Source organism: Dipodomys merriami, unplaced genomic scaffold (genome assembly GCF_024711535.1).
Source record: "Dipodomys merriami isolate MVZ:Mamm:240054 unplaced genomic scaffold, mDipMer1.0.p SCAF_188, whole genome shotgun sequence".
NCBI classification, from domain to species: Eukaryota; Metazoa; Chordata; class Mammalia; order Rodentia; family Heteromyidae; genus Dipodomys; species Dipodomys merriami.
Window position 1 is genome coordinate 1,445,151 of NW_027203248.1, and position 20,222 is coordinate 1,465,372.

The window sequence follows — 20,222 nt, forward strand, 5'->3', positions numbered from 1 at the left end:
TCACAGGGTTTCCTTTCTTATCTCACCTTCCCAGGCATTTTCCTTATTTAGAAATGAGATGCTGTACCTGGTGAGGTATCCAGGCCCACCAGGGTGTCAGTGGAACTCTTCAGAATGTGGAGTGTTTGTAATTTTTCTTCTTAGTTCCAGGACTTAGTTTCCATTAAAAACACAAGTTAACTGGATGCCAGTGGCTCATACCTGTAATCCTAACTTCTCAAGAGGCTGAGATCTGTGGATCTTGGTTTGATTTTTCCCTGGTAGGAAAACCCTTGAGTGCCTTAATCTCCAATTAACTACCAGGAAGCCAGAAGTGGAGTCATGGTTCAAATGGTAGACACCAGCCTTGAGCCAGGAAAGGGGATGAGAATTAAACTAGCCTCAGCATGAGGCCCTGATTTCAAGCTCTAGTACCAACACCAAAAAGCAAAGAAACAAACAAAAAATTACACATCTAACATGATCATAATTTTAATGTGTAAGGATACAAAAACAGAAAAAGTTCATATAAGTAATAAATTGACAACTATCCATTATATTGTTTTTGTTTCCTTTTGTTTTGGCAATACTGATATTGAACCCAAAACCTCATGATCATACTCTGCCATTTGACTTACACCCCGAACCCTTCATTTGATTTGGTGATTTTACTTTTTTACAGTACTAGAGTTTGAACTTGGGGACTTAAACTTGCTAGATAGGTACTTTAGACTCCATGCACCTAGCCTCTATTTTGTTTTTGAGACAGAGTCTCACTTTTGAGGAACAGTCTTTGCCTATGCTGTCCTTGAATTCATGATCCTCCTGTCTCTATCCTCCAAGTAGCTGGGATTACAGGCATGCCCACTATGGTCAGTTCACTTTTTTTTTTTGGTCGGTCATGGAGCTTGAACTCTGGGCTTGGGCTCTGTCCCTGCACTCTTCAGCTCAAGGTGAGCGCTCTACCGCTTGAGCCACAGTGCCTCTTCCAGTTTTCTAGTGGTTTATTAGAGTTAAAAGTCTCATGGACTTTCCTGCCTGGGCTGGCTTTGAACCGAGATCCTCAGATCTCAGAGTCCTGAGTATCTAGGATTATAGGCGTGAGCCACTGGTGCCCAGCTAGTTCACTTTTTTTTTTTTTTCCTGTACTAGAGATTGAACTCAGGGCATTTCCCTTGAACCATGTTCCCAACGCTTGTTTGCTTGTCCTTTTGTTTTGCTTTAGTTATTTTTTGATACAGATTCTTACATACTTTGCCCAAATCAGCCTTGGTCTTCAAGCCTCACATTTGCTTCCTATATAGCTGGAATTACAGATATGTACTATCATAGGCTTGGTTTGTTTGTTGAGATGGAGTCTCATTATGTTTTTACCCAGGTTGGGCTCAAACCATAATCCTCCTGATCTCTGCCTCCCAAATAGCTGGGGTTACAAGCATGAGCTACTGGGTCTAGCCTTGGCTCATAAATTTTGTAATCCTTTTTGTGTTTCAAAATATTTCTACCATAAACATATCATGGTCTTCCTCAGCATCTTCATAATCAGCATCATCACATTGGGGAAAATAAAATGAAGGCAGAAAAAGTAGCTCTATTTCTACACAAAAGTAATGAATTTTCCAGAACACACTTAAATCCATTAATTTAGGACAAACTATTACCTTATCCATGTCTGAAAATTAGACAGTCTGTTTCTGAAGTCATACATTTCCCTAAGTTCTAAAATATGTACCTCCTGAAGAATCATTTTCCAAGGAAAAAATGAAAGCTCCCAAGCAAAAAATAAAATCAATTTAATCTTTCTCTCATTTTTCTCTGTATTTCTCTATCTTCTCTGTATAGAAAAAAATTCCACAAGTTCGTGCCCCTTATGCCTTCAAAGCTCTGGCACCTCGTAGGAAATGCTGAAAAGAATATGTACATATGAAATGGAAATAATCTCCCTGGACTGAATTGGTTATTATCCTGTGTAGCCTATCTGGTTGTTTATTCCCTGAGTCTAGAGGAGGTGTGGGCTGAGGTGCAAATATTCATATCATTTGCATATGCATAACAGTTGACTGTGGAGCAATCTCTCTTCTCCACAGAAAGCAGCTTTGTCACCCAGGGAGTATCTGGTATGGTCTGGAGCCATTTTTTATATTCATAACTGAGGATTTGGCGCTCCTGATAGTGGTTTGCCAAACGTCCAGCAAGGAACAAAACAAACCCACACAACAAAGAATTAATCCAGCCAGGTGCTGGTGGCTCACACCTGTAATCTTATCTACTCAGGAAGCTGAGATCTGAAGGTCACAGTTCAAAGCCAATCTGGTCAGGAAAGTCTGTAGGACTCTTATCTCCAATTAACCAACAGAAAGCTGAAAGTAGATTTGTGGCTCAGAGTGGTAGAGTGCTAGTCTTGAGCAAAAATAGCTCAGGGACATGCCCAGACCATGAGTTTAAGCCCCATGACCAACAAAAAAAGAATCAGGCTCAAAATGTTAATAGTACCTAAATGAAATGATCCTAAACTTAAAGGCTAACTTGAAGTAACTTAAACTCAAAATTGAACTCATCCTTTCTCCTTCAAGACTTGTCGTTTAAGGATTCAGGTGGACCTGTTGCAACAATGAGAAGTACAAAATGTCATGTCAAAACCAGCTTTACAATGTCGGTGTGGGGGGGAGGGGGTATAATTGGGTGGGGGGAGGGGGGTAAAATTGGGTGGGGGGAGGGGGGAGGCGGGGAAGGGAAGTGAAGGGTAAACAAAGGAGGAGGCTGCAATGCTTGGTAAGAAATGTATGCATTATCCTGCCCATGTAATTGTAGCCCCTCTGTACAGTATGTTCTCAAATAAAATAAAATACAATTTAAAAAAAAAAAAAAAGACTTGTTTCTTCTCCCTTATCTCCATCCCTGTCAGTAGTCAGTAGTAGTAACCCTGTTTTAATCTGTTCAACTTAGAAAGCTTGCACTCCCCTTCAACCTTTTCCTACTTCTTTCTTCTACCTTTTTTCTTTTTTTTTTTTTTTTTGCCTGTCTTGGTAATTAAACTCAGGGCTTGGGTACTATCCCTGAGTTTCTTGTGCTCAAGGCTAGCTCTCTACCACTTAAGCCATAGTGCCACCTCTGGCTTTTTCAGAGCAGTTTATTGGAGATAAGGGTCTCACAGACTTTAGTGCCTAGGCTGGCTTCAAACTGTGACCCCCAGATCTCAAACTCCTGAGTGGTTAGGATTATAAGTGTGAGCCACTGGTGTCCAGCGCTTTTCTACTTCTTACAGCCAAATAGACAAATTTCATCAAAAGTACTTCTTTCAAAACTGCTCTATCCCTTTTATCGTCTCAATCTCTCTGTTACTGTTCTGTGAAGACTTTAATCATAAATACTTGGTTTATTGCAGGAACTACCTTGTGACATCCTTTCTCCAAGCCTGTTAACTCTGGTCTCTTCTCCACATAATTTCCAGTATGATCTTTTTAAAAGGCAAATTTGATCATGACTTACTTTATACATCTTTGATTTTTCCTTTGTCCTAGAGTTGAAAATTCCTTATCAATGAGCAAAGCCCCATGATGACCCAATCTTCTCCATCTCTTATTCTATAATCTATTTTGTCTCCCCTTTGGACAACTTAAGGGTGACAAGGTCAGTGTCTTAAATTTCTAGTCCTCTAGTTTATAGAGTCCCAATTTCTATTTGGTGAATTCATAGAGGAGACTATTGAGTGTTAGCAGCTGGGAGAGGGTCAGCGAACCTAAGACAGAACCATGAACATATGCTATCAGGTCAGGCAGTGAAATGAGAGGCTGAAAACAGGACATCCTAGAGTCAACAAAACCAAGAATAGAATAGATCATTTGAAGGAAAACAGGGTCATCAAATGCCAAAAGTAGAAGTAAGTTAATATGAAAACTAAAAATAGTACCTCATATTAAAAGACATGGCTGTTGTTTGTAACATTTTCCAGAGTCATTTTAATGCTCTATGGGCATGGACCCATGGTTGAGTACTTGAGTGCTGGGTTCAAAGTCACTATTGGTCAGGAACACCAGCACTTGAGAAGATAAGTTGGGCATGGAACAGAGAGATGAGGAAAATGTGAAACCTCCTCATTCCTTCACCAGCTTGTCTCAGCTTGTCTGTCCATAGCCTGTTGACGGGAATGGTTTCTGAGCAGGACACTGGTGGCTCCCACCTGTAATCCTAGCAAGTCAGGAGGCTGAGATCTGAGGACTGTCTTTCAAAGCCAACCCAGGAAGAAAAGCCCATAATACTCTTATCTCTAATCACAGAAAAAGCCAGAAGTGGCACTGTGGCTCAAATGGTAGAGAGCTAGCCTTGAGCAAAAAGAAGTTCAGGGATAGTGCGCAGGCCCAGCGTTCAAGCCCCAGGACTGGTTAAAAAGAAAAGAAAAGAAAAGAAAAAAAAGAAAAGAATTGGTTTCTGTTAATTGCTGAAATGCAAGTTTGAACTTCCAGCCAGCCATAACCTAGAACCACACAGCAAAAAGGAGAGGAAGAAATATAGCCTCAAAGGGGAGTTGTGGTACCAAGATAGCTACACCAATCCAGTATACATCCCCTGCTTAGAGTTGAAGAAAGTAGCTGGGTGTGGTGGCACATACTGGCAATTCCAGACCTCAAGAGACTGAGGTAGGAAAATTATGAGTTCAAGGGCAGCTTGAGCTACATAGTGAGACAGGTTTCAACAAAAATTAAAGCTCCTCTCAGGAAGCTAAGAACTGAGGATGGAAATTCAAAGCCAGCAAGGGCAGGAAAACCCATGAGACTTATCTCCAGTTAAGCACCAAAAATCCAGAAGTGGATGGCACCGGTGGCTCATGCCTGTAATCCTAGCTACTCAGGAGGCTGAGATCTGAGGATGGCAGTTCAAAGCCATCCCAGGCAAGGAAAGTCTGTGAGACTCATCTCCAATTAAACACCAGAAACCCGGAAGTGGCCCTGTGGCTCAAGTGGTAGAGTGCTTGCCTTGAGCTGAAGAGCCTAGGGACAGAGCCCAGGCCCAGAGTTCAAGCCCCACAAAAAAAATTTATTCATTAAATAAATAATTAAATAAATAAACATTATTTTTTTTAAAAATCCAGAAGTGGAGCTGTGCTGAGTGGTAGAGTGCTAACTGTGAGCATAAAAGCTTAGAGATAGTGTCCAGGCTGCGACTTTAAGTCACAGAAGAACTAGCACAGAAAGAAAGATGGAAAGAAAGAAAAAGAAAGCAAGCAAGCAGGAAAGAAAGCAAGAAAGGGAGGAAATGAGGGAAAGAAGGAAGGAAGGAAGGAAGGAAGGAAGGAAGGAGGAGAGAGGGAGGGAGGAAAGGGAAGGGAAGAGAAAGAAGGAAGGAGAAGTTAAGAAAAAAAATGAAAGTCTTCATTGATATTTACTCACATGTTTGCTATGTGTTGCATCCCATCTTCCAGCTCTGGGTTTCCATCTGTCTGTATTTTCCTCCAGCTGCACTCATCATCTCTTGTAGTGGAGTCTGATGGCAATGAATCTCTCAATTGGGAATATCTGAAATAATGTTAATATCTTCTTTCCTTTCTGAAAGACATTTCCAGTGAATATAGAATTCTAGTTTAATCCTTTTTTTAACCCTTTAAAGATGTCATTCTCCTGGAATCCTTTTTGTGGTGCAACTGGTAGTCGTAGAGCATCATTTTCAGGACTTAATTCCCCTCACCACCTGAGGTGGTAGTAATGTTGGCCACGAATGACTCACAATGCTGTTCTTCATAGGACCATGCTATTTACTACAGGGAACTAACTAACTGGTGAGCATCTGAGAGCCAATGACTAGAGACTGCTAGATTTAAAAGTTCAAGACAGTCTACATGAATATGAGGCAATACTAAAAGGTCCTCTTCCCTCCAGATTTATCTCTAAGATTAACTGAGCTCATGGTCTCTCTCTGCTTAATCTGCTTCCTTATAGGTATGCTTCCTGCAAATATTCTCCCAAGAATCTTTTACAAGTACTTCTCAATCTCTGAGTCTATCTCCAGGATTCCAATCTAAGAGTACTTGTAAGACAACATGATTGCTTGGACCTTTATATTCTAGCCATCCATTCTGAGTATGGGCAGAACAAGTTGTGCCCCAGTAGGAGTATCCAAGAGACTGAGATTATAGGAGAGGGGCCAGGAGCTTCTTGTATCCCTTGTTGGTGCTCAAAAATGATGCTAGTTCTTTCCAAGGAAATAGAGTCCTGACTGGACAGCAGGTTAAGAAAAGGAAGGTACAAGTTGTCAATGTTAGTGAAACCTGTTTGTTGGAAAAAGACAATGAGGTCTAAGGAAGGTCTACCTTTTTGTTTTCTTTATAGTTCTAAGGAAAAAAAACCAATTGCTACATGCAGTGGACTTCTAAAATCAGACTGCACTGTGCTATATTGAAATAGCTTTGTCTTTATAAGAGAATTTCTCAAAACATCATTTAGAGACAACCTGCGTCACAACTGAGTAAGCACTTGTTAAAGATGCAGAATTTTGCATCCCATCCCACATTTTCTGGGACTTGACACTCTACATGTTCAACAAATTTGTAAAATAAATAGATTCCGACTGTTTGATGTGTCTAGGTTTTCTTTTGAACATGATTGCATAATACATCGATATACTAAAATCTACTGAACATATACTTTAAAATGGTTAAAATTATCTGTCTTCTGTTGTGTGAATCTCATCTCAATTTAGAAATGACACTATTGGTTGCCAGGGACTGCAGGTGGGCAGGGCTAGGTTACCAAGGGTCATGCTGTAATTTGGAAAGACAGTGGAAATGTCGCATATGTTGATTGTGTTGGTGGTTACACACCATTGCTGTGACTCATGGAACTAGATACTTAAATAGGAAAATTTTAACTTATGTAACTTACTCCTGAGTAAACCTGGCTAGATACTTACATACGTATATAATCTCAAAGAGATTTTCTTAGGCAATGTAAAATTTGAGAAGTACTGTTCTGAATTACTAATTTCTAAACTAGGCATAAATATCCTTAGGGTCTTGGATAGGTATAAGAGGAAAGTTACAGAAATGCTATTTATTTATGTATTTATTTTTTTATTTTTGCTGGTTCTGGGGCTTGAATTCAGGGCCTGAGCACTGTCCCTAGGCCTCTCTGTGCTCACAGCTAGTGCTCTATCACTTGAGCCACAACACAACTTCTTGCTTCTTAAAATTTTTATTGTAAAGGTGATGTACAGAGGGGTTACAGTCAGGTGATGAATACATTTCCTTTTGAAAGTGTCACCTCTTCCCTCTTTTTCTCCCAGTTTTTCCCTTCCAACCCTCCTTTACCACCATTGTATAATTCATTTTTAATAGTGTTTAATGAGTATCCCTGTTACATTTGTTCATACTTTGCCCACCATTTCTATGTCCCCCCATTTATCCTCCCAAAGACAAATAAGCTTACAAATAACACAAAAGGAAAAGAAAACAAAAAATAGCAACAAAGAAAAAAAACTCTTATTTCTATTTCTTGGAGTTCATTTTGATAAACATCATTTTATATGGTCATTTGCACATAGCTATTGAGCCCTTGTGATCCTCTTAAGAATATCCTCTTTTGGGCAGCAATGCTTGATAAGAAATGTACTCATTACCTTGCTCTTGTGATTGTAACCCCTCTGTACAGTATTTTCACAATAAAAAACTTATTTTAAAAAAATAAAAAAGAAAATGAGATGAATAACCAACCCATTATAGGATTTGAAGATTCCTGATACACTATACCTTGTTCAAAATGACTTTAATTATTGTCTAATATTTTCCCCATTTACAATTTTCAGATAGCCCCAAAGTCTTCTCTTATTCATTTCAGGATATATAAACTTCTCTCTTCTATTTGAGATGCAAGAATTTTCCAGTCCTAACCAAAATGATTAAAACTATTAAAAAATGCAAAAAGGAAGTGACTCTGTGGCTCAAGTGGTAGAGCGCTCACCTTGAGCTGAAGAGTGCAGGGACAGTGCCCAAGCCCAGAGTTCAAGCCCCATGACCGACAAAAAAAAAAAGAATATCCTTCTTTGGTCTCATTGTGTGAATATTTAGAGTCCTGTATAGTTTATCATGTCCAAGTATAAGTTTTTGTCTTCTACCATCCAGTGTGATTACATGTAGATTTATAGGCACATTCTTGTTATAACAAATGAGGGAAACCATGAACCCTATGTTTCTTTTTTAAAATTTTTGTTTATTAGGCACATGTATGCACCATTGCCAGCTCTACTAGCTACCTTTAATGAAGGTCAGAGTTTGAAATCAAACAGTGGTAGGAGGGAATGGGTGACACTATTTCCAAAAAGAAATGTACTCATTACCTGACATGTAACTGTATTCTTTCTGAACATCATCTTTATAATAACAATAAAAAATTAAAGAAAAATCTAAAAAAAATTGTTTTAGTTATTTGTCTCTATGTTTATTTTTTTTGTTGTTGTTGGTCCTGGGGCCTGAACTCTGGGCATGGGCGCTGTCCCTCAACTCTTCAGCTCAAGGTTAGTGCTCTACCACTTGAGCCACAGTGCCACTTCTGACTTTTTCTGCTTATGTGGTGCTGAGGAATCGAACCCAAGGCCTCATGCATGCAAGGCAAGCATTCTACCACTGAGCCACCTTCCTAGCCCTGAACCCTTTGTTTCTTTGGGTCTGGCTGACTTCACTTAAAATAATTTGTCCAAGTCTTTCCATTTCCTTATGAATGGGGCAATATTGTTCTTTCTAATAGAAGCATAGAATTCCATTGTGTATATGCACATTTTCTTTGCCCATTTGTCCACTGAGAGGAATCTGGGTTGATTCCATAACTTAGCAATGGTAAACAATTCTGCAATGAACATGGTTGTGCTGGTAGCTTTAATGTGGCCTTGTTTGAAGTCTAATGCTCAGGAGTGGAATTGCTGGGTCTAGGGAAGCTATATGTGTAGTCTTTTGAAGAATTTCCATATTGCCTTCCAGAGTTGTTGAAAAATTTTACATTCTTACCAACAAGTGGTGGTGTTCTCTTTTGTCCATATCCTCACAAACATCTGTTATTGTTAGTTTTCTTGATAATGGCCATTCTAACTGGGGTGAAGTGGAACCTTCTATTTATATTTTTAATATAACATTGGGAAACTATTTGAAAAGTTTTGCTAATACTTACCTATAGAATGACATCATTGCCCCCTCTCCATCTGTGTCACACCAGCCACACAAGATGTCTCCAGGGAAAGAGAATGAATTGTGTAATGGCCTTTGTGATTGACTTGCATGATCTCACTCATTCACTTGCTTTCAGAACATTACACACTGCTATTTCCATAGATTTGTGGATTATAGTATCTAGTTATAAATAAATTAATCCTTAAAAATGGCCAGATGGGCCAGGTGCCAGTGAGTCCTGCCTGTAATCTTAGTTACTCAGGAGGCTGAGATCTGAAGATTTTGGTTTGAAGGCAGTCTTGGAAGGAAAGTCCATAGACGGGGCAGGCCAGCGGATTCTACTCAACAGCAGAAAGAACTGACAAGGAGCAGACATCTTCATCCTGCAGTTTGCAGACCAGAGACGACCCAGGAACCAAGACTTGGCGAGAGTAGCAGCCTGACATCCTCACTCCTTCTCAGGGAGCAGAGGAGGGTCACCACTCCCCCCACCCACTACCGAAGATCTCCATCTTTGATGCTGACAAAGGCCTGGCTAAGCAGCTACCTCCAACTCAGGCCTTGGAAGAAAACAAGAGTCATTTAGCAGTTCACAAGAACCTAACCTGACCTGCCAGGCTCAGCTCCACCCAGGGAAAAGTCACCCAGCTTGGGCTGCCAGCCCCAGGAGTGGCTTTCTTCACTGGGTAAACAGCCAGAGGCTGCCCCTCCCTATAGCAGCCTTGACAATCAATTGAAATTCAGTAAACAGAAATCCTGAGAATGGCTCCAGGCTGGGCTCTGTGAGTGTCTCAGAAGCTAGCTCCTCAGGGAAAAGCTGCTGTTTGCTGAAAGGCCTCAACTCTACCCAGAACCTAGCTTCATCACAGCATCTCCAAACTAGAGGAAACAGCTATCTCCCCCATTTGTGATACTCAAAGCAGATCTCCCTCCCATTGAACTAGCCTGGGAGGAGGATCACAAAACCCTGGGTAAAGCAGAGCATTTTTCTGCCTGCTCAAACTGACTTAAGAAGCCATCCAAGCAACAGGAAAATCAAATACCACAAGCAGACCAGAGACTCCAACAAGAGACCGGTTATGGATACAAGGGAGATACAGGATCTTCCCATCTCCCCCCCAAAAAATCAAGAACTCTTTCTTTTGTACCTTTTATTAAAACAATTTTTTTCTAAAACTTTTTTTAATTTTTAATTTTTAACTTTTTTTTTTGTTTTCTATTAACTTTTTTTTCTTCCTCTTATAATTTTTATTTTAGGGGTATATGTGTGTGTACTTTTTTTTTTCTTAAAAATTTTTTTTTGTTTAGCTCTACTGACCATTTGATCCTTTTTTTCTTTCCTTTTCATTCTTTTCACTTTTTCTTCTCTTTCATTCTTCTTTGAATGACTTAATTGCTGTTCTGCTCATCCTCAGATATACCCATAGTTGATTATTAGACCTTAGCCCCCATTATGTACACACTTAATCAAGAAATTTATTACACAATTTAAAACCTCTCAGACTTAAATTACATAATAGCAGTACTACCTGTTTATACCTATGTAATATTTTAAGCATTTTTATTTTAAGTTTTTCACATCTCCTTTCTATCCCTCCCCTTCTCTTATTCTATCCACGTTCTTCTCTGAATATTACGTTTTCAAATTTGCATAATTTTTAAGTGTTGCACTTTTAATTTTTAATTTTTGTTTTTCTATTTTTTCTTGTCTTTTTCTCTTTCTCTTTCTTCTTTTCTCTCTCTCTCTACTATCATTCTATCCAACCTATTTACTGCTTTGAGATTAAGTTAACTCTCTCTCTGCCTTTCCACGTCCCTCTATGCCTATTTTTACCCACATCTCTCCCTAAACCTAATAATTTCTGTTTGCCAAATTGTTCTTTGCGGTTCATAGCCCATTAATACATAGTTGTTTGATGTTGAATAGATATATCTGTTGAACTAGATTGTATCTGCAGACTTTTGACTGTGCAACTACAGACTTTGGTTGATGCTTGCCTTAAAATAGTGTGCTAGCACAAAACTGGTGCTACTTTCATCCCAAATGGGCAGAGAAACCCAGAAAAACACAAGAAAAATGGCAAGTCCAGGTATCTCAACTTCTACTCATGATAATCAGGGGATAGAACAGATAATGAATAATCCAGAGGAGAGTTCCCAAAAAGCTCTACAAACACTACTGGTAAACATGGTAAATGAAAATATTGAAAACCTGCAAAGGACTCTGTATGAGCATGATAGGGAGAGAGAGGAGGCAAAACAAAGGTTAATACAGGAATATCATGAGCGTGAGGAAGCTACTCAAAGATTGATACAGGAATTGTTTGAGCAGCTTGAGAACACTCAAAGTGAAATAAAGGAATGGCATGAGCAGGCTGAGATCAGTCAAAGAGAAAGTCAGGAATGGCGTGAGCAGGCTAAGAACACTCAAAGAGAACTACAGGAACTGCATGAGAAAGCTAATCAAAGAATAATACAGGAATTGAGATAGCAGGATGAGAATATAGAAAGATCACTAAAGGCATTCATGGAATCCATAAACAGAGAGCTGAAAGAAGTCAGGGAGACCACAAAGGGAATGCTGAATGGAAACCAACAGAAGGAATGGGAGTCCAAGGAAACCATAACCAATCAACTAGGTAATTTGAGAATAAACACTGAAGACCAAATTAAGGAAGTAAAGAAATTCATACAACATCTAAAACAAACCTCCAACAGAGAATTTGGAACCATCAAAGCCAACAAACTAGAAGGAAAAGAAATAAAAAAGTAGAGTCTTGATAGTAGGTTAGAACATACAGAAGATAGAATCTCGGGGATTGAAAAGAGCCTAGATATTATAGAGAAATAACATACAAGAAATATGATAGATCTATTCAACACTTGGAAGACACCATCAGAAGGCCTAATCTGAGGATAATGGGTGTAGAGGAGCACCTAGAGACAGAAGTTAATGGTCTAGGAAATTTGTTTAACAGGATCCTAGCAGAGAACTTCCCAAACATGCAAAAAGATAGGCCTATTCAGATACAAGAAGCTTTTAGAACTCCAAATAGACCTGACCAGAATAGAACATCCCACCATCACATTATAATCCACACAGGATCAACTCAGACCAAGGAAAAGATCCTTAAAGTTGTCAAGGAGAAAAGGGTAATCACCTATAAAGGGAAACCAATTAGAATCACCTCAGATTTCTCAGCAGAGACAATCAAAGCAAGGAGAGCCTGGAATGATGTATGCCATGCCCTAAAGACAAACAACTATCAACCAAGAATACTGTACCCAGCTAAACTCTCCTTCATAACCGAAGGTCAAATATAAACCTTCCATAGCAAAGAAAAATTGAAACAATATATATCCACCAAACGAGCCCTACAAAAGATTCTTAAAGATGTCCTACACATAGAAAACCAACAAGACCACAATAAAGGCCAAGAAACCACACCCAAACTGAGAATCCAAGAACCATAGGAAGAACCCAGTTGCTGCAGCCCCCAAGAAGGTGAATAAAATGGCAGGAACTCCCAAATACCTCTTAGTCCTATCTCTCAACATTAACGGACTTAACTCTCCAATTAAGCAACATAGACTGTCTAGTTGGATTAAAAAACAAGATCCTTCTATCTGATGCCTTCAGGAGTCACATCTTGCCCGTAAAAACAAACACATTTTCAATGTGAAAGGCTGGAACAAAATCTACCAAGCAAATGGTCCCCATAAACAGGTGGGAGTTGCAATCCTAATATCAGATAAAATAGACTTCAAATTAAAATTAGTAAGAAGAGATAAAGAAGGTCGCTATATACTAATTAAGGGATGTGTCCTTCAGGAGGATATTACAATTCTAAATACCTATTCACCAAACAACAGAGCACCCAAATTTATCCAAGAAACTGCTTTCCCTGAAATCCCACATAGATCCAAAGACATTAATTGTTGGGGACTTTAACACACCACTTTCCCCACTAGATAGATCAACTTAGCAAAACTCAACAGAGAAACCGCAGATCTAAACAGGTGCATAGATCAACTAGATTTAACAGACATCTACCAAATATTTCACCCAGCAGCATCAGAATACTCATTTTTCTCAGCAGCACATGGAACATTTTCTAAAATAGACCACATTTTAGGCCACAAAGCCAACTTGACCAAATTCAGAAACATTGAAGTTATACCTTGCATTCTCTCAGACCACAAGGGAATAAAATTAGAACTCAACACCAAAAGCCACCAAAGAAAATCCTGTAACACATGGAGGCTGAACAATACATTGCTGAATCACGAGTGGGTCATGGAAGAGATTAGAAGGATGGAAGGGAGGAAGGAAGGAAAGAAGGAAGAAGGGAAACAAAAGAAAATGAAAAAGATAGGCAGGTAGATCAATGGATCACAAAATGTCAAATAAAAGTCTTGCAAAACTAATGCAGCACCTCATTGCTTTTGCTAAATAAACAAATAAATAAATGTCCATGTATTTCAACGAAGTCAATCTTTGACATTTATTCTACGATCACTTTACTTCCATTCACTCTCACAGCTTTGATTACCATATCTAGATGCCTGATTTTGAATCTTATATTTTATACACCTGAACCTGGTTTCAACTCTAGCTGGTTCTACAGATCCTACAAAAACAGGAAAGGGATGGTAGGGGAAAACAAAGGAGAGGGTAACAATGCTCGATAGGAAATGGGCTCATTACCTTGCTCATGTAACTGCACCCTTCTATACAGTATCTTTACAATAAAAATGTATATTAAAAAAACAGTTTGTTCAAAACAGTGCTGGCTCCCTCTTCTCTCTACCCTCCCTTCTTCTCTGGTTGTTTCTCATCTGAGTTGGTGGCCTTAGTTCCTCACTCTTCTTCTGGACATTTTTCCTTGCTTATATCTCACTGCCCATCAGCCACCACAGCCCCTTCTACCTTTCTGGACTCTTGATATTGTCTTTCCACTTTGTGGCATGAGTTCTCTGTAACTGCCATCTCTGAATCTGTCTCTCATTTTATTCTCAAGTCTATCCCATTTATCTCTTATTTTCTTCTTTACAATTCATTAGAAGAAAGAACAAAACGTTGGGATTCTTTTCCTTTGCTGTTATTTATTGATATTTATTGTATAAAAGCACATAATGGAACAGTTTGTCTCTCTTTTTGAAATCTGTATTAAATTACTTATGTATGTAGGTATCGCTTAGTTTTGTTATTACCATGTGTCAGCAGGTTTGGGAAAAAAAACAAAAGGACAGTTAGACCAGAATTAGTAAATTTATGTTTTCCTGTGACCTAACATAATATGTAGCCACCTCTAACTCTGAGGCAAGCATTCATGTTACCAAGAATTTTATTGCTGGTATCAAAACATGTTATTTTTAAGTGCAAGATTTGATTGGGAGAAAATAGTTTTTAGATTGAAGGAGATTCCCCCAAATACAAAAGATAATCTTAATTTATTCTCTTTGGTGATCCCTTGCAGTAAGCTTCTTCTCAGAATATATGTTTGATAAAGATACGTATTTTATACAGTGCCTATTAAATATATATTTGTATTTAATGTAACCATCTTTCACCAAAATTGAATTTCAAAAACTTTTCTTAGAAAAAGAAATTGTGTATTTAGCATTCGCTTTCAATGGAGCTTTTAAGACTAAAACATTAAAGTCATGACTCTGGCTTTAGTGTTTGCTCTTGTTTATGTTGTGATCTATTAAAACAAGAGAGCAGGAAGTTCCTGGCTTGTTTGTACCTAATTTAGCCCCAGTCTTTAGCATGGTCTTGTTTGTGATCACTAGCAAGGGCTAGTGATTTGGTGGGGCTGCCTTGTGAGGCATCCTCTTCTGAACCAGCTGGGGAAAACTTCTCTCCTCTCCCAGGGTCCCTTTGCAGGCACTGGCTCCCAGAGCAGCACTGGTCCCTCAGAGGTGTGGCTCTTCCTCACCCCTGTACACACTAGCCACTCCTTGCCTTGCTTTACCAGGGCCTCTCTCTACCTGCTACTAGCCTCAAAACTGACTATGGACTGGATTTAATTCTGTCACACTTGATTACAGGTTAAAAGATCAGGGACTGCCTTCAAAATGATCATAGTCTGGTAGAAAAAAAATGGAACAAAGTAACTATAAGAGGTAGAGAGGGACTGAAGGAGGCCTGTCCTAGCCAAATTCATGGTCCTGCGAGAAGTCGAACAGATAAAATGAAAAGAGCCCTGGCAAGGAGATAGGGCTCAAGCAGTAGGCAGAATCAAGAAATAAAATTTGTCTTTCAGGGTGAAGAATGAGGTATGAAAATCTTGGGTTCCCACCTCCAATGCAGTAAGGTTCCCTTCTGTCCACATCCCCTGCAGCATCTGCTATTATTAAAGTTCTTGATTATAGCCATTCTAACTGGGGGGAGGTAGTATCTCAATGTTGTTTTGATTTGCATTTATTTTATGGCTACGGAAGTAAGCATGTGTCTATTGGCCATCCTTCTTTCCTCTTCAGGGAAGTTTCTCTGCAAGTCTTTAGCCCCATACTGCATTGTTGATGGGAGTGTAAACTTGTTTAACCACTTTAGAAAGCAGTATGGAGGTTCCTCAAAAGACTCCACATAGAGCTCCCCTATGACCCAACAATCCCACTTTTGGGCATTTACCTGAACGATCACAAACAAGACCATGCTAAAGCTATCACAACTATATTTATTGCAGCATTATTTACCATAGCTAAGATATGGAACCAACCCAGATGTCCCTCAGTAGATGAATGGATCAAGAAAATGTAGTATATATACACAATGGAATTCTATGCCTCCATCAGAAGGAATGGCAGTGCCACATTTGTTAGGAAATGGAAAGACTTGGAAAAAATTATATTAAGTGAAGTAAACCAGGCCCAAAGAAACATAGGTCCCATGGTTCCCCTTATTTGCAATTACTAGTATATGTCTAAGACAAGCAGAAACGATCAGATAAGTTGATGGTGAAATGAACCCCAAGATAAGGACTCAAATGTTTTTTCTTTCATGCAATTGTTTCTAACATATTTATAAGATGATTTCTTTCTTGCTTTGTATGTCCCTTACCTACTGTATAACTCCTGTTTTCACTGTATTTTATGTTGGTATAATTTGTGGAGAGGAAGGGAAAAAAACAAATTGTTTATATAGGGATACAGGTGGACCCATTGCAACAATGAGATGTACAAGACGTTACGTCGAAAAACGAACTTTACAACTTGGTGGTGGGGGGGGGGAATAGGAAGGAATGGGAAGGGATGGGAAGGGGAAACAAAGGAGGAGGCAACAATGCTTGATAAGAAATGTATTCATTACCGTGCCCATGTAATTGTAACCCCTATGTACGGTATTTTTACAGTTAACAAAAAATGTCAAAAAAAAAAAAAAAAAAGAAAGAAAGAAAAGAAAACCATTGGGTTGCAGGTGAGAAATGGTGAGTTCCCAAAGCAATGGCCATAGGTGAAAATAGAGATAAATTTGAAAGAAATTTCAAGGTAGAAGTGGTCTTGGTCTTACACAAGAAATAATAGCCCCAATATTGTTGGTTTGTGCCTATAATCCTAACTTCTTTGAAGGCCGGGATCTGAGAATCCTGTTTGAAACTAGTCCAGGCAAGAAATCCTGTGAGATAGTTATCTCCAGAAGTGGTGCTGTGGCTCTAGCAGTAGAGTACTAACCTTGAGCAAAGATGCTTAAGGACAATGCTGAGGCCCTGAGTTCAAGCCCCAGGGCAGGCACCAATACCAATCAAACCAAACCAAACCAAAACTACAACCAAAAATAAATGGTAGGAAGTTCAGCTCAAGGAAGGACAGAGAAGGTATTTAAGCTAAGAAGAAAAAAAGAGGACAGAGGGAATTATAGCCAAACAATAAAGTTAAGAAAACGGAAAGGAGGATGGAAGGAAGGAAGGAAGGAAGGAAGGAAGGAAGGAAGGAAGGAAGGAAGGAAGGAAGGAAGGAAGGAAGGAAGGAAGGAAAGGAAGGAAGGAAGGAAGGAAAAGGGGAAGAGTTCCATGGCTGCAATTTTAACCATGCCCTCCTGCTTGAGATATTGCTTGCAGCGTCATTGAGATGAAAGTGGGAAATTAAGAATGGGAAAATTCTCTAGCCTTTCTGGTCCATCGACACTCCACATTTCTGTTCCCTCCTCCTTTTTGACCATTCATAATCCCTTGTGTGTGTGTGTGTGTGTGTGTGTGTGTGTGTGTGTGTGTGTGTGTGTGTGTGTGTGTGTGTGTGTGTGTGTGTGTGTGTGTGTGTGTGTGTGTGTGTGTGTGTGTATATATGCCAGTACTGGGGCTTGAACTATGAGCATTGTCACTTTTTCTTAGTTTTTGCGCTCAAGGCTAGCTTTCTACCACTTGAGCCACAGGTCCATTTCTGACTTATTTTTGCTAGTTAATTGGAGATAAGAGTCTCATTCAGTTTCCTATCATAACCCTCAGATCTTAGCCTTCTGAGTAGCTAGGATTATAGTTCTGAGCCCTTGGTGCCTAGTTCTGTTCCCATTTTTGATGTATTTTTATATGTCAAGTAGCCACCTTGAATTATATCATAAAGTAATATAAACAATCTGTTTTTATATGGTTATACACATACATGTATTTTTTTATTGTGAAAATACCGTATAGAAGAGTTACAATTACATGGGCAAGAAAATGAGTACATTTCTTATCAAGCATTGCTGCCTCCTCCTTTGTTTCCCCTACCCATCCCTTCTCATTTCTCACCCCCTCCCACTCCCACCCCCAATACATGTATTTTATTTTATTTATTTATTTTTATTTTTTTTTAATTTTTTATTGTAAAGATACTATACAGAGGGTTACAGTTACATGAGTGAGGTAATGAGTACACTTCCTCTTGAACATTGTTACCCCCTCCATTGTTTTCCCCCTACCATCCCCTCCCTCCCTCCCTTCCCCAGGTTCTTTTTTTTTTTTTTTTTGATTGTGATTAAGTGATTACATAATTTCCGGAAATTCACAGTATTGTGGAATAATGATGCTCATTTAAAGTCACAAGTTCATTCTAACTTTCCTGGAGCAAATTGTCTATCACAGTCTGTAATATATAACGGTGCTCACATGTTATATACCATATATGTGATCAAAAGCATGGGGATATTTGGTAGTGGTTCAACCAGATGAGTGGGAGTTCTTTGTTTCTTAAGTCCTGTTAGTTTTGTCATATCACCTAACATTTTGGATTTAGCATCCACTTATCAGGGAGACCATGTACTGTTTGTCTCTTCGTTCTTGGCTTACCTCGCTCAACATGATTCCTTCTAGCTCCATCCATTTCCCTGCAAATGCCATTATTTTGTCATTTCTAATGGCTGCATAATATTCCATTGTGTATAGATACCACAATTTTTGGATCCATTCATCTGTGGTGGGGCATCTAGGTTGTTTCCATATCCTAGCTATTGCGAACAGTGCTGCAATAAACATGGAGGTGCACGTGTCCTTGTATATTGGTTCCTGTTGTTCAGGGTAGATGCCTAGAAGTGGTATGACTGGGTCGTAAGGGAGGTCAATCTTTAGCTTTCTAAGGACCCTCCAGACTGCTTTCCAAAGTGGTTGTATGAGTGTACATTCCCACCAGCAGTGTAATAGCGTTCCTCGTTCTCCACATCCCCTCCAGCATTTGTCGTTGGCTGATTTGGGGATGTGGGACATTCTGACTGGGGTAAGGTGGTATCTCAGGGTTGTCTTTATTTGCATTTCCTTCACCACTAGGGATGATGAACATTTCCTCATGTGTTTCTTTGCCATTTTTATTTCTTCATTTGAGAAGTCCCTCTTTAGTTCCCTTGCCCATTTAGTAATTGGTTTGTTTGGTTTGGGAGGGATTAGTTTCTTGAGTTCCCTGTATATACAGGATGTTAACCCCTTGTCTGATATATTGCTGGTAAATATTTTTTCCCAATTAGTTGGTTGTCTTTCTAGCTTGGTTGCGATAGCTTTATCTGTGCAGAAGCTTTTTATTTTAAGGTAGTCCCATTTGTCGAGTCTCTCTCCAATTTGTTGTGACCCTGGGACTCTGTTCAGGAAGTTCCTTCCTGTGCCTATTAGTTCAAGTGTCTCTCCTACTCTGTCCTGCAGTAGTTTCAGAGATTCAGGTTTAATGTTAAGGTCTTTAATCCATTTTGAGTTGATGTTGGTGCATGGTGATAGGCTGGGGTCCACTTTTAGTTTTCTGCATGTGGCTGCCCAGTTTTCCCAGCACCAGCGGTTGAAGAGGCTGTGTTTCTTCCATTGTATGTCTTTGGCTCCTTTGTCGAATATCAGCTGGCTGTAGGCACTACCACATCCAGTTTCTGTAACTATATTTTATAATAGAAGGGAAGAAGAACTTACAATGCTGAATACTAACTTTTGTGAGTTCTCCCAGGAAAAATAGTCATTGTTCCAATGGGAAATTTAAGTTTGAGTTTCCAAACAAATGTAACATTTTTTAAAAGACCTATATTTGAGTATAGTACTAACTAAGCATAGTAAGTATATGGAGGAGGAAGATCAGGTTGGAGTGTGTTGGTGAAGAAATGTAATCCCAGTAATCTGAAGGCTGAAACACGTGTTTGGGTCCAGTTTGGACTCCATAGGGAGATCCTGTCTTGAAACCAAACCAAACAAAACAAAACAAAATGAGGGAGACCAGAAAGATACTTCAAGTATTCTCTTAAACTTTGGCTTGTTCCTGCTGATTACTCACTATTTGAAATTCCACAATAGTTATATTTAGAAGGAAAGTGAGAAATTCAGTCAAGAATGTTTTCATACATCCATACATATTTGGCACAATCCAGATAATTTCTTGCATTTGCATAGAAAGTTAGTCTCAAATCTTTTTCACATACATTGTTCTTTTAATAAGATGAATGCAACTATTTTTCTCAGATTATGACTTTTGGGGCAAGGAGAAGGAGGGGGGAAGACTGGTATAAATCCTCTTGGATTCTTGGCAAAGTTCTTTTGGGATTAGTTGTTGATAAGTCACAGGTGGTACTTTGCTAAACAGACTAACCCATAATGTGGAAATAAGTTGTTATTCGATTTTTGTGTGATTTATCTTTATACAATCACAGAGC